General features: G+C 34.9%; 1 long non-coding RNA gene across 1 annotated transcript; it reads left to right on the forward strand.

Annotated features, from left to right (window-relative positions):
* The first annotated feature begins 4,414 nt into the window (after positions 1 to 4,414).
* Positions 4,415 to 5,305, forward strand: LOC138877111 (uncharacterized). The gene is made up of 2 exons (XR_011402431.1): positions 4,415 to 4,655; positions 4,948 to 5,305. It is a non-coding gene; the product is annotated as an uncharacterized lncRNA (long non-coding RNA).
* Positions 5,306 to 15,866: the final 10,561 nt, after the last annotated feature.

The raw sequence follows: 15,866 nt of genomic DNA on the forward strand, positions 1-15,866 counted from the left end.
ATAATTAAAAACCTTTAAAATGCTCCAAAATCCATAAACAAATAAAAACTATCTGACATCTCAATTAGTCTTATACGTATACGTATAAAATAAGACAGAAAGAGTACTTGACTTCTCTTTTCTAAATATAAGTCTTACTGAGTTGATTAGGCTCATTACTTGAGTTTTAAATGTTTGATTTGAGAATAATTCTGGTCGAATTCAAAAGCTCGAACAAAGGTAAATACTTACCCACACCGGGTGTTTACACCAAACTATATTAACTCACTATGATTAATTAATTTGATTAGATCAGAATGCACATAATTTATCATAGTTAAATGATTGAAGTCCATATGCAAGACACATGTCATGTATCTATTGGTTTGGTGTAAACACCCGGTGTGGATAAGTTTTTTTCACAAACTATATAACTCTTAAAAGTTACTAAAACTTGATAAACTCAAGATTGAGTTCTAATATCATGGGGTAATGTCAAGATTTAATCAATTCAATAACTAGAAATATGTAGATTTTTCATCAATATAGTTAAGAAAATATTTTATATAAAATATTCGTTTTACTTCAGTAAATCCGAACTTTATATTACAAACAACTCTGTGGATATCCATTCTATTCTTCGTGGTTTTTTCATAGCATGTTAAGAATTACCTTCCTAGAGCAAACTTTACCTTCAATTTACACTATTGAGTGATTAAAAAAATTATTTGCCACAATGATTAAAAAATTATTAGTTTAATTTTTGTGCACTGAGATTACACCATTACGATAAGTTGCCTACAATAATATGTAACTATTCATTACAAGTTCGATATGATAGTTTAAAAGATATGGTAAATAATTAACCTCCTTTTGTTGGTTAAAAACAGTCATTAGTAATTAGAAGTTTAATTTCTCTTAGTAATAATGCCAAAAATATTTTACACTATCAACAGTATACTAACTACAAATAACTATAAATAAATGTGGGATTAGTAACCTGATGAGCTGATTAAGAAAAAAAAGATAAATACTTTTAACAACATAATTAAAACTCAGGATGAGCATACAACGAATTTGAATAAAAGAATAAATTATTATGACCTTTAAAGTTAAGAACAAATAATTAAGTCTTTTTCTGGTAATTAAGAGCCAAAGAATCCAATTCAATTCTTTTCAAATTAATCATACACAAAAGGGTATTTTTCAAGTTAACACATCTATTAGGTTACATAAATTTATATTGCCGTAAAAGAGCATTAGTGAAGAAAGAAATTAGAATATAGAGCAAAATTAATTATAAATATAATATTAAGAGTCAAATAGATTAATGCAAACCTGAAGCAATAAGGATAAAATGTCTTCCAATTGAATTTTCATTAGTTCCCCTCCCCCTCGCCCCCACCCTATCCCCATATTTTTATCTATGAAGTAGTTTATATCTATCTATACTATATTAAAAGCACGAAAACTCTTAACGAATTGTCGTTCGCCTTTTTTAACCTTTAAAAATATATATCATATTAAACAATTATAATTTGAGTTATTTTCTAATATTTATGATTTCAAAATCAGTTAAATCATTCCTTATTTGAATTAAGTACAAAGTCCAACTATTTAGGATATTAAAATCATTTAATTTTTTTTATATAAGTCGCTAAAAAAGGAAAAGGGAAATCGACAATCTAAAAACATGAACTAAAACACAAAACCATACAAAAGCTTATACGTAAAAATAATCTATATATCTACCTTTTCCAACAACGAAACTCCACAATAATTTTTGTGTTTTTGTCCTTTTATTTCAGTCATACAAGGTCAAGTTTGCATCTATATTTCCTTTCATATCAACCATTAGTCAATTTTATAGTTCAATCGATAAGTATTTTATATAAAAGCTTGGTAATAATACCAATAATAATAATAATAACTCAGTACATAATATTCTAAAACACAGACGCCCCGGTGAGGAGGTGTGAGAGGTTAGCATTGGAGGGCCTACGAAAATGTAGAAGTAGGCTTAAGAAGAGGTGGAGAGAGGTAATTAGGCAAGACATGGCGCAACTTCAGCTGACCGAGCACATGACCTTTGATAGGAAGTTATGGTAGCCGAGGATTAGGGTAGTAGAGTAAGTAGTCTAGAGTAATCTTAACAGCAGTGTTGACGTACAATCTCGATTTCTGCTGGTAGTAGGTTTGTATGACTAATCACCTTACTGCTTTGTTATTTTTATTCTATGGTTGTTTGGTACTGTCCCTTCTTCTCTATATTTTCATTATTGTGATGCTTATACGAGCCGAGAGCCTATTGGAAATAGCCTCTCTATCCTCATAAGATGGGAGTAAGGTCTGCGTACATATATACTACCATCCCTAGACCCCACAGTGTGAGATAATACTAAGTATGCTTCTTGTTGTTGTTATTGTTGTTGTTATTGTTATTGTATTCTAAAACACCGATCAGTATTGAACAAATCACTAACAAAATATTTAAACGGTTGACAAGAGTCAGCTACATTAATGACTTTACAAACATAAAAATCCAAAAAGTGAAATATTAAATTATTATTTTTACTAATGATAATATAAATAATACTGTATAACACTATAATTATAATTAATTATTTAAAATTGGATGAGCTAATATGAAGAATTCAAATCAACAAAATATAATTATTGCCTTCAATTTTGCGAATATATAATTAAGCCTTTAAATTAACTAATTAACAAGAATCAATTTAATTATTTTTCATATTTATCATATAAGTAAATTTATTTTCAAATTGACAAATCGAGTGTGACACATAAATTTGTTTTTACAAGAATAGCATTATTTGGTTATAATAGTATTAAGAGTCAAATTCGTAAATAAACAAACTTAAAGCAATCAGGAGGAATCAATAGAATACAAACTATATTCTAAACGAGTTTTCATTTATTGTTTTTTTTTTATTATTATTATTTTACAATTGACAACTCCTCTTATGTCACGTTTCCCCTTATCAAATTTTTCTATGAGCATAACACCAACCTCTTCATTCCAAAATGACAAAGAAATTCATTTTCTTAAAATTTATTTTATTTGACAAATCTTTGTTGGCAATAGTATTTATATTTTTTTGGTTTATTTTTGTATTAAATCATAAAAATAACAATATTTTTTATAAGATATTTTTATAGAAGTCCTACGAAACTGCAATAACGAATCTAAGAACTTGAAAAGAATTTTTTTTTCCATTGAGCTATCTAATAAAATATTTAGTAGTCATCATTTCAAGAACATATACATTTTTCGTTAATTTATTTTTAAAGTCCAACACATTAATTGTTTCTTAATTTTTTTAGTAATATTTTTAAAAAGTATATTTTATTAATATAGAATACACGCGCAAAACACGTATCGTAAGACTAGTATGATAACAAACTAAAAAATAGTCATTTTGAGATTTTAGGTTGTCTCTTTTCATTTTCTTTTAGAGCCATAAAGTCAACCACTTCATTTCAAAATCGCTTAAAGTAAACAATTTAAAATTTTAATTTAGTTAAACAGAACCAATATTTACCAATTTAGGACTTCACACTTTTATATCTTTAAATTTTTTAATAGTAATATATACAAACTTTAGAATTTTGTACTCATAAATATAAGGTACACACGCAAAATGCGTAATCTAAGACTAATATAAATATAAATATAGATAGATATAGATAAGTTAAATCTCCATTTTTTCCGCCATTTTCTCCGACTAAGCCGGATTTGTATCGTAATTCAGGTAATTAAGGGACGCTCCCTACAAGATTTTTTTTTCGTTCCCAAGTTAGAATATGAAACCTCTAATTAGGGTTAGAAATGATCTTATCATCTCACAATAACCATGAGTGGTATATCCTTATTATTAATATTATTATTGATAAGTTGGTAAATCCTTATTTTTTGTACTAGCAGCAGAGTAAGGAGGAGCATATATCAATTGAATAGGTATAATTTCTAGGGTTTAATTAATGTGGGTCTCTTTAGTGGAGTACATAGGATTGAGGTGGTAATACCAAGAAAGAAGACAAGCATCGCCACCCTGTCCTGCCGCCCTACTTTCCACTTTCGGCTAATTGCCTCCTCCTGCATGTTTGTGACCCTATATTACACACCCTAGCTTTAATTTCTTTCTTTTTCACTCTCTTTAATTCATAGCTGCTCAATTGCCTACACATTCGGCTTTATTTCACTGTTTATCCTTCGGTCCTTGTCTCTCTCTCTTTTTTTCTTTTTTTAAATATAAAAAAATGATAATGCCTCCAGCTTCCTACTACTATAGTATAAATAAATGCTAACAACAAACTCCTCCCTTCACTTTAAGACTCGCTCTCTTTTGCATTTTCTTCTTCTTCTCAATTCAACCACTAGTTATATATAGCATTTCCTATACATTACTTTTTTGCAATATGAAATGGATACTTCAGATCCAAGTCTGAAAGGGAACAAGTGAAGCTGCCAGCATGATCTAAACTTGGCCAGTTAATAATTATACATAAATAAGAGAAATGGATGGCCAAGGTTAGGTCATGCTTTGACAGCCTCACTCCTTCCTCTTTTGACGACTCAACGGATTCTGAAAAGCATAATATTATTTTTCTAAAAACTGAGTTTGACCGAGCAACAAGGAAATCACTGTTTAAGAGTAAGTAGCATTGGCTTTTAATTATTCCTTTGGTTTAATTTCTTTCTACTCTCTTGTATCTTTGATACTTGTGGCTCTTGCTAATTGTTTATTTTTGCATAACATGCTTTTGTTTGCTCTTTCTGTTTGGATTGAGATGAACTTAAATGAAGCTTTATAAGTAATAATGTGACACAATATTAAATACTAGCTGAATTCAAAATTGAGGCTTTGTTATTGTTGCCGTTACATCTATCTTTGCTATGTGTTTTATATCCATTCTAACTCTTTTTCTTTTTAATCTGACTATCAGGTAGAAGGAAAGGTGGTCAAGGAGTAATTGAGTCTTTCACACCTACTCCTCTCCAGCTGCCCCTGTCCACCCTTGGATCTCTCTCAGTTTTCGCTCTAACATTTTGTGTGCAAATGTATAACTGATGAATAATGGAGATCATAGACTGAATAGTACTATTTTAGGTGTTTATTTTATGTTGATGAGACACAGATCGGACCTTGGGAATCAGAAAAGAGAAAGGAGTTATAAGGTAGGAGAGGATTTTATGGCAAGGACAAATTCCTAGGGAGATTCGATCTTTATCGCTAAATTCGTTATACTTTTGAAATTATGGATTCATAATTTATATTGGATTGAAAATGAAAGTTTGGTTGAATTTAGTAATTGTACTTATTTAAATAATACTATTGTATTGCAATTGTAAATAATTTTTACACAAGAAGTACTGTCAACATTCCCACGGTGGTGGATGCGAAAGTTCAGGTTGGATTGAAAAGGCTATAGTGTTAGTTGAATTTGTTGCCTTTTATATATATGTATATTGGTTCTTCTCTTGTATACCAAAAAAACACACATAAACTCATCATTTATGGAAATAGGATGAAGCATGCGGACAGGCTTCTCACTACATTCATCTATACTTTCGCTAGTCTGAAGCATCTAGAAAGTTCCATTATATGCTTTTAAGAGAAAGTAGTTGTCCTCATTATCCTCCGCGAATACAATGATGGAATTTTCATGTAATCAAGGTAGTAGATAAAAAAACGAAACATTTTGCGTGTGTGAGGCCACTGAATGATGTTTGGATTTGGAGAGTTAAATGAGTTCTTTGATTATTATTTTTGCATGTCTTTTCGTATTTTTACTTATGAATTATTATGACCCATAGTACTTCGTAGGCGATTTTTAAATATACAAATTTTAATTCAAATATATAAGATTTTATATTTAAATATACAATTGAAATTAAAAAGATTTATATAATTCTACAGGTTTAAACTTTTAACTCAATATGCATGCCTGCCAACTCAACTGTGGCTGTTTCACATCAATTACCTAAAGTTTTGAATACCTTGTGAAGTTGAGGACTTTCACTGATCACTTTGTACAACAAATTTTCTCAAGACCTAGTAGCCTCCAATATGTTGACTCAGCTTGGATTGACAACAATATAATTTGCATTTTATTTCTCTCAATACTCAATATTTTGAAAGGCAAAGAAAAATATCTATTTTGGCAATGTCATTGATTGATAGTTTATCTTCCGAACCGGTTAAATACCTATAACTTCTGCCTCACCTTTTGAAAGGGTAGTAAGAAGGGAGGTTCGGGTGCGTTTCTTCTTCCTGCCAGTTCATGAGCTTAGGTTGTGCTTAGGTTGTAACGACGCAACAAGTCGTTTTGAGCTTTAGCGTGTTGTTCGGCGGTTTGAAGCCATGAGTAGTTTCACTTCAGGTATTATAACTTGCACGCGCGGTCGGAACTGAATTCCCGTAAGTTCGGGGTTGATTTGGAAATAAAATTCTCATTTCGGAAGCTTTAAGTTGGAAGAATTGACTAAGGTTGAATTTTTGAGTAAATGACCTCAGAATTGGGATTTGTTGGTTTCAACAGGTTCGTATGATGATGTTGGACTTGAGTGTATATACGAATCGGGTATTGGATGACCCGGGAGTGTTTTGGTACCTATTGTGGAAAGTTGACATTTGGAAGGATTTCATAAATTTGGGGTGAAAGTGTATTTTAATGCTATCAATGTCCGTTTGGAATTCCGAGTCTGGGAATAGCTTCGTATGATGATTCTGGTTTTGGCAGCGCATCCGGATGTGGATTTGGAGGTCCGTAGGTCAGTTCGGGGTCATTTGGCGAAAGTTAGAAATTTGAAGATTTTTGAAAAGTTTGATCGGGAGTGGACTTTTTGATATCGGGTCGGAATTCAATTCCGAAAGTTGAAGTAGGTCTGTAATGTCGAATGTGACTTGTGTGCAAAATTTGAGGTAAATCGGACGTGATTTGATAGGTTTCGGCATCGAATGTAAAAGTTTGAAGTTCTAAAGTAATTAAGCTTGAATTGTGGTGTGATTAATGATTTTGATGTTGTTTAATGTGATTTGAGGCCTCGAGCAGGTCCGTATTATGTTATGGGACTGGTTTGTGTAATTGGACGGGGTCCCGAGGACCTCGGGTGAGATTCGGGGTGGTTCCGGGCCAAGTTAGGATGTTTTGATGTTGCTGGTTTCTGGTGGTCCAAGTAAGCATCGCGATCGCGGTTGAAGGGACACGATCAGGAAGAGAAGGTGGAGCTAGGGGAAATTGTGCATCGCGAACGCGACTATGGGCTCGCGAACGTGGAGAAGAGGGCAGAGGAGTCCTATGTGAACGGGATCGGGCTACGCGAAGAAGGAAAATAGCCAGGGTCTGGAAGTGCCTAGCCTTCACGAACGCGACATTGGGACTGCAAACGCGAAGAGGAATTTCTAGAGGCAGTGCAAGTTGGCCTTCGCGAACGCGAGGGGATTGCCGAATTCGTGAATGAGGGTCTCCTGGGCAGTGAAGTTTTAAAAACAGGGGGTTTTGCTCATTTCTCCCATTTTTCATTTTGGTTGGGTGATTTTTGTAGCTTTGAAAGAGGAGATTTCATCATCTATTATGAGGTAAATGATTCCCACCTATTGCAAGTTAAATATTTGGATTATATATGAATTTTAATATGGAAATTCATGGAAAATGTGTAGAAATTGGGATTTTTGATAGAAAACCTAGAAAATTGATATTTTTGGATTTTGACCACGAATTTTAGCATGGAATTGGGAATAAAGTATATATTTGAGTTAGTAATGTTATGGGTAATGTTTATCGTTGAAAATTTTCGGAATCCGTGCACGTGGTCCCGCGGGTTGCTTTATCGACTTTTCGAGCGGAGTTGAGAGTTTGTCTAAATTGTTTTGTTATGAGTATTAGAGTATATTTTTACTAGTTTGCACATTGTCTGGCTAATTTTGGAGCGATGGGCATGGTTTGAGGTGTTAGATTGGCGTTGGAGCCCGTTTTTAGAACTTCAGAGCGAGGTAAGTCTCTTGTCTAACTCTGTCAGGGGAAAATTACCCCTAGGTGATGTAATTGATATGTGCTACTTGTTGTGGAGGATACGTACGTGCGAGGTGACGAGAGTCCATGCGTAGCTACATTCATGTTATTGTTCGAGTAGATTAAGGTTCACGCCATGTTATAACTGTACTATTTGAGTTATCTCCTGTCTATTAGATTCTTTTACTTCACGTTACTGCTTGAGGATAGACTTGCTATTTGAGGGTTGCTTGAGGGAATTTCTAATGGAGAGCTTGAGATTATTGCAACAGGATGATTGTACCGCGTATTTATACTCATTTATTTTGTTTATTTGTTTTACTTCATATCTGCTTATTATTATTGTACCTGATATTATTGGACCACTAGTAAGTGTCGATGTCGAGCGCTCGTCACTACTTCTCCGGGCTTAGGCTAGATACATACTAAGTACACGTTGATTTATGTATTCATACTACACTTGCTGTGTATTTTTGTGCAGGTACATTTATGTCTGGTGGTCCTATGGGCGTAGAGGTGTGGTTATTTGCGGGGACTTAGGTGAGCTGTTGTCACGACCCAAATTCTCTCTACGTGAATTTGTCGTGATGGCACCTAGTCTCTACGACTAGGTAATCCTAACACTTTGCGAAAATGAAATGGAAAACATAAAAATTAACAACTAACAATAACAAATAACTTAAATAAAATATTTGAGATGTCACTCGGTATATACAATAATCACTCTCGAAATGTACACAACTCTTCCAAGACCCGGAACACCGTAAGTTACAAGCTTCTAATATCTTTGTCAAATGTTCTATACAATTGTAGTAGAATAAATAAAAAGGAAGCAACATCAGAAAGGATAGAAGGGGACTCCGCTGCGTACGCGACAGATGTACCTTAAAATCTCTGGAATGGCAGCAACTGTGCAACTAAAAATGAGACTGGTAGGAGTTACCTGGATCTGCACATGAAAAATATGTGCAGGTAATACACCACAATGGTACCTAGTAAGTGTCAAGCCTAACCTCGGTCGAGTAGCGATGAAATCAGGTCAGGGCCCTACTAGTATAAATATAATAAAACAAAACAGAATGAAATATCGCAGTGAAATAAAGGCCGAAATTTAACAAGAATGAAATCATAGCAAGGTAACAGCTCAGTACACAGAGATAACAACATGGGATCTCCCGAGATACCATCTCGTAGTCCCAAACATAAATGTATAGGGAGATCTCCCGGAATACCGTTCCGTAGTCCCAAAGTAAATATGCAAGACAGAGGGATCTCCCAAAATACCGTTCCGTAGTCCCAAAGTAAATGTGCTGGGGATCTTCCGGAATACCGTTCTGTTGTCCCAAAAGTAAATACACAGCTCAAACAATAGAAATAACAGCTACAACAAAAAATCCTACAATTTAGACTAAGTACAAGTCAAGGAAGAGGCAGGAAATTCACTAAGCATGTTGCACAAAGTTCAGATAGGCAATTAAGACACGTAGACATGCTATTCTAAACTAAATAGGATAATTACTTATGCTAGTGTAGTTCAAATAAAGTGAAACAGGTTATTACCTAGTGAAAAATGGAATTTTACAACAAATAGCCCGTGTACGCACTCGTCACTTCACGTACACGGCGCTCACATATCAAAACAGTACCAAATCCTCAGGGGAGTTCCCCCGCACAAGGTTAGGCAAGTTATTTACCTCAAACCAAGCTCAAATCAATCCGTAACAATGCTTTTCCCACGAATATCCGACTCCAAATGGACCAAATCTAGCCAAAATCAATTACATAACATAAATATAACTTCAAGGAATTAATCTAGGTAATGAAATCAAAGCTAAAGCAAGAAATTGAAAAAATCGTCCAAAAGGTCTCCCCGGGCCCACGTCTCGGAATCAGGTAAAAGTCACAAAATACTAATACCTATTTCACAATCCATTTTCTGAACAAGTCGAGACCGGCACCCAATCACTAAACATGACCGAGCGAACCATCTGCGCTTATCAAATCTATTATAACTTCAAACTTTATATGCCACGAGGCACTATTGTAACCAAATATTTTTAAATAAGTTAAATATCTAAAATAAGCCAATTTCAAAACTTTATTCGTAGTAACCAATAAAATACTGCTAAGTTATTATCAAAAACATCTGAATCTTAACCAACCGACTTTGTCTATGAAGCCTTTACTGATAAACTGACGCACTGCTCATGACATGAGATTTCATGGCCAGTTCTCTAAGTAAACAAATAAATAGCTAAATAAAGATGACTAAGGAATACTCTACGAACAAAAGCGAAGCTCACCAATAGCACTGGAAGGGAGGGAAGTCGTAAACTGTAGCCTGCCCGCCTGCAAAACTGGTTCCTACGTTGTATCGCAGACCAACATACGTTCCCAAAAGAGAATGTCAGTACCATCCATTATACTCAGTAAGTCTCAACGACAGGGGAAGAAATTTTAATATAATACACATTACGAGAAAAGAATTTAAATGCATAGAAAACATAAAGCCTCTAAGAACAATTCTAAAATAATTGCATAATAACAGTTTATGAATATTCTAAAAGAAATTCTTTTCTTTTTTCTTAAAAAAATTACTTTTCTTTATACTTTGGGAGTTCCAACTATCATGACTTAACTCTATCTCAGTCATCATGTGATCGGCAGGGGTTCGATCCCAACCTGATCGAATAGGCCCATCCACGAAGTGCCACTCGCTTCATGGTTCTCAGCGCTCATGTATCATACTTTAGCATGGCTAAGTAAATTCTCAGCAACGAGACCCTCGGCTCGTGTGCTCCCTACTTTGGCACAAGTAGTTTTAGGAAGTTAACACCTTGGTCAGGACCCTCGGCCTGGACGATGACCCCTTCTCAGAACAAAGAATACTCCCAAAAATCTTTTCTTTCTAAAACTTTTTCTTGTGACTTTTCAAGTCTAAATCTTTTCTTTTTGGAACATCATGTACATGCTCATGCTGGTATCCTTAAACGTTAAGCATGGCACAAGAATGAAATAAACATCTAAAAGTATTTCTAAAGATTCTTGCTTCTTTATAAATTTTCAACATGAAAATAGCATATAAGAATAACACAAAAATCTGAAAATTTATGCACATATATCATAATAAATCATCTAAACTTCTGCTAGAACAATTCTAAATTAATAGGTACTCACTCGTTTTAATTAAGTAAATATAAACTCTTTTAAGCAATTTATCAAACACCTTGTATACGTGATTTTGTGAGTTAAACCACTTTAGTAAAGGATTGTATCAACTCATCTCAAAACTTTTTGAGCCAATACATAGGCCCCAGACCAATTTATACCCATCAAATAATTGATTCTACAACAACCAGTATATTTTATTAAATTTTAAAGTTTCACACCTAAACATGAAATTTACTGTTGATATAAAGGAAGAAGGAAATTAACTATTCTATTCTTACCTACTACTACTTTAGGATAATTGATAATAGGAAATTTTATATACCCGAGTTCAAGAATTAGTGGTTTGTAAAGAACCGTAGGATTTTTCGTTGCTTGCGTGAGTAAGTAGCTCTATTTTGTGGCTCTCTGTTTCGTAAGGAATAGAACTAGTGTTCTGTTTTTCATCCAAGGCTTTGGCCTTTTGCCTTTTATGTGAATGACCATGCTTTCTTAAGGCTTGAAGCCTTTGTTTTCCAACAGCCCATTTTATGGGCTTTAGGCCTTTTCCCCTTTTTTTTTCTTTTTTTTAAATTTAATTTAACTAATAATTAATGATACCCATTTTTAATAATTAACAATATTAAAATAATTAATATATTTCTAATTGTATATCCAATTATTTATGTGTGTGTGTGTGTATATATATATATATATGTATATATGTATATATGTATATATTATAAATATATGTATATATATGTATATATATATATTCACTATAGGCAAGAATAATAATAATAATAATAATAATAATTTAATTCTATTTAGCGTGTCTCTAAACTTTTATAAATTTGAGGAGTGTTACAACCTATTCACTCACGAGTTCACTTGTACCAAAATTATCCAAATCTGATGTCAAAATCCAAAATCTTAGTTGAAGAACTTCTTCCCATTTTCCCCAAATTTTCACCCCAAATCCGAAATTAAAGATAGATTAGTGGGATACAACAAAAATCGAGTTAAAAATCATAACCCAATTGATATCTTTGAAAATCCCTCAAAATCTTGTCCAAATCCAAGCTCCCAAACTCAAGTTTTGATAAAAATGGCCAAACCCTCGTTTTTGAAACTTTATAACTGCCCAATTAATTCCTTCTTCGCGAACGTGGTCAAAGCCTCGTGTTCGCGTTGAACAAAAAAATGTTGATCGAAAATTCCTCTTCCGCTAACGCGAGTGAGCTCTCGCAAATGCGTATCTTCCACTGGCTGACCCTACATGAACGGGGGACCCTCTTTGCGAATGAACGCGTAGACTTAATGCCTGAAGCTCCATCTGTCCATTCCTCTACGCGGACGCGAGGTCCCTATCACGAACGCGTAGCCTCAAGGTTCCACATCTTTGCAAACGCAGGAACCACATCGCGAACGCAAAGAGAAACTTAGCTGTCCTCCCCAGATGCCGTACATGAACGCAAGACCTTTCTCGTAACGCGATGAAGAAAATGTCTGCAACAAAACACCAGAAAATCTGCTATCTTCCAAAGTCCAAAAATGATCCGTTGAGCATCCGAAACTCACTCGAGGCCCCCGGGACCTCAACCAAATATACTAACCAATCCAAAAATACCATACGAACTTAGTTGAGCCCTCAAATCACATCAAACAATGCTAAAATCACGAATCACCTCCAATTCAAACTTAAAGAACTTGAAACTTCAAATTTCTACAACCGATGCCAAAACCTATCAAACCACTTCCGAATGAACTCAACTGTTGCACACAAGTCATATTCAACATTGCTAACCTACTCCAGCTTTCAGAATTAGAATCCGACCCTGATATCAAAATTCCACTACCGGTCAAAATCTCCAAAATTTGACTTTCGCCATTTCAAGCCTAAATAAGCTACGGACCTCCAAAACACAATCTGGACACGCCTCTAAGTTCAAAATCACCCAACGGAGCTAAAAGAATTGACAAAACTCCATTCTGAAGTCATCTTCACACAATTCCGACTACGGTTAAAATCCTAAGACTTAAGCCTCCGTTTAGGGACTAAGTGTCCCAAAACACTCAAACAACCAAAACAAAACCTCCCAGCAAGTCATTATAGTAGAAATAGATACAGGAGAAGCAGTTAATAGGGGATCAGGGCTATAACTCTCAAAACGACCGGCCAAATCATTACATCTGCATCCTATGTTACGAGTTCGCAACACGCAGAGTCTCCTTCAGCATATGTATATATATTTTTTCTTATCAATTTGTATCCCGAACTGATGCTGTATTTTATTGTACTTCCTATTTAATTCTCATGCACTTGTGACACCGGGTTTTGAGGTGATTATGGGTTGTTTAGTATTGAAATTGTTAAAATATTATTATTTACTCAGAAAATTCCATCTTCTACTATTAAATTGAAGGAAATCATGATTTCAAATACTAAAATGAGTAATTAAGTTAGTCAAGTATTGTTGGTTAGCCTGACAGCGGTGTTAGGCGCCATCACGACCTTTAAGGAATTTTGGGTGGTGACATAGGCCCAAGTGGTGGTAATTTCCTAGTTGGAGTTGGCACACGTAGGCCCGACACTAGAGGTTGGTTGGTGCATTCAGTAAAGCATTCCGCTAGCTGGTGCATAGCAAGCAAGAAAGCTAAAAGTCAGCAGTAAGCTTGCATGCCAAGCCGATACGCGAAGGGCTGAAGGATGGAACGTGCAAGTTAGATTGTGCACCTATAGTGTGACCTGTTGGTCCTAAGAAATGTCTTGCGCGAAGTGATCCGCTTAGAAAAAGCTCCATGTTAGGGGAGCACCAAAATGGAAGAAATTCATTGACAATAGTAAAATATGGGCACCTAATTCCAATACAATAGGGGTTTATCAATGCAAGTCAGCTGAACAACGTGATTGTTGAGTGGGTAGGTGGGTTAGGTGCAGCTCTCGCCTATTGGGAAGTAATAAGGCTAGTCTCCCCCTCCTGGGTGAAGAAGTAGGTAGGTAATTATGATGTAGGGGTTAGCTCGCGTACTTTGACTTATAATTTCACATAGTGTCTGATACTTTTCACAAATATAAATATTTAGTAAGTTTACTTATTTCTGTCTATCTAAGCTATGAACCGACGAAAAGTGATTGAATTATTTTTCTCTTTTGCCAAATTGAGCTATGTTTACCCTCAAAATTGGATAACAATTTAATTTATACGCGGTTTTAAGGATACGTGATATAATTTGATACAAATTGAGAAAACAGATTAATATTGAAATCAATGATAGAAAAATGAATACAAACCACACAAGTTGAACAATGTTAGCCTTGAAGTTGGGTCACCCTCGAGCCAGAAATTGTCTCAATCAATTTCAAAACAAAATATCAATATAATAAGAACTATAAATAATAATGTATTGCCTTTGGATGCATGTTACAATACCTATTACAAATAATCAAACCCCCTTTATATAGTAGGGGAATCCTACTTTAGATACAATTCTACAAAATGTAAGAAATTTTATGATTTGCTAATAAGTCAGTCTCTTGTTGATACCTGTTGAGATTTCCGCCGTTATATCCAACTAGCTATGGATATTTTAGCCTTCCGTGATTCGGTTCGATAATATTTCTTTGAGCTCGATCAGAGTCGGGGTCGGCTCCAAAGCTACAGGCTGGATGATCTTGAAGATGCATGCTCTAATTTCATATCTTGGTTTGATATAATCCGGGGTCAAGCTTCAACTCATTATGTTTTAGTCCCGACCTGTCATGCAGTGGACGAGCCTGGTTTTTACCGTATACAGATAGTCCCCTCATTTTTTCGGAGAGTAAATGACGAGAAACAATATGAACGCTCGATCTTCGTCTCGATTATTTGCGCCAGAAATGACAAAACTGACAAAACAACTCGGCAGTCACATCTTAAATGGCATTAAATGTTCGTCAGTTACTGGGGTTACTGGTCGGCCATTACGGATTTTGAATCGTCGTTTGGAAACTATAAATACCTCCACATTATATCATTCAAACTTTATTTTCAAAACCTCTGCCTTCGTACACTAGAAATTTATATATCCCCAAATACCAATTTTCTAATTATTCTGAAATCTCTCTATAGGAACTTCTATTATTTATCTCAAAATTATTTAGCACATCCTTCTAACTTCCTCTTTTTCCTTTTTCTTTCCACAAAAAACGGCGAAGACCTCTAAGTCTGTTCCCCAAAAAGAAGCTCCCTCTGCTTCGCGACCGACTGAAGAGGAAAACGTTACATCTGCTGCTACTAAGGAAAAGATACCAGAGCCTGCTTTGACTATGTTCGTTCCTTTGAGTTGCCCAACCGGTGCTAACTTCAAAGTCGAGAAAACCTCTTCTGTACTAGGTCGGTGAGATCCGGTCTCGAGATACATATGTTCAATCACCGACAATCTCCTCTCCAAAGTCAAGGATGACTGCATTTAATCAATAAGAGGTACAAGGTGACCCTTGGTAAAATTCACCCCTTCTTTTGGAGGATAGTAATTCTCCACCGCGTTGTAAGTAAAATCAACAAGTGTCCTTTCACCATCGAGCACCTTATGCGTTTGTATAGTCCCCTACTCTATCGAGGGGGTTTAATAAAGCTTGCCCGTTGGGCCTCCAAGGCCCCATTCTCGAGCATAGACAAGGATCGAGACCGAAGCTGGTTAAGTCAATTTGTTCGAGTGAA

Source organism: Nicotiana sylvestris, chromosome 9 (assembly GCF_000393655.2).
Source record: "Nicotiana sylvestris chromosome 9, ASM39365v2, whole genome shotgun sequence".
NCBI lineage: Eukaryota > Viridiplantae > Streptophyta > Magnoliopsida > Solanales > Solanaceae > Nicotiana > Nicotiana sylvestris.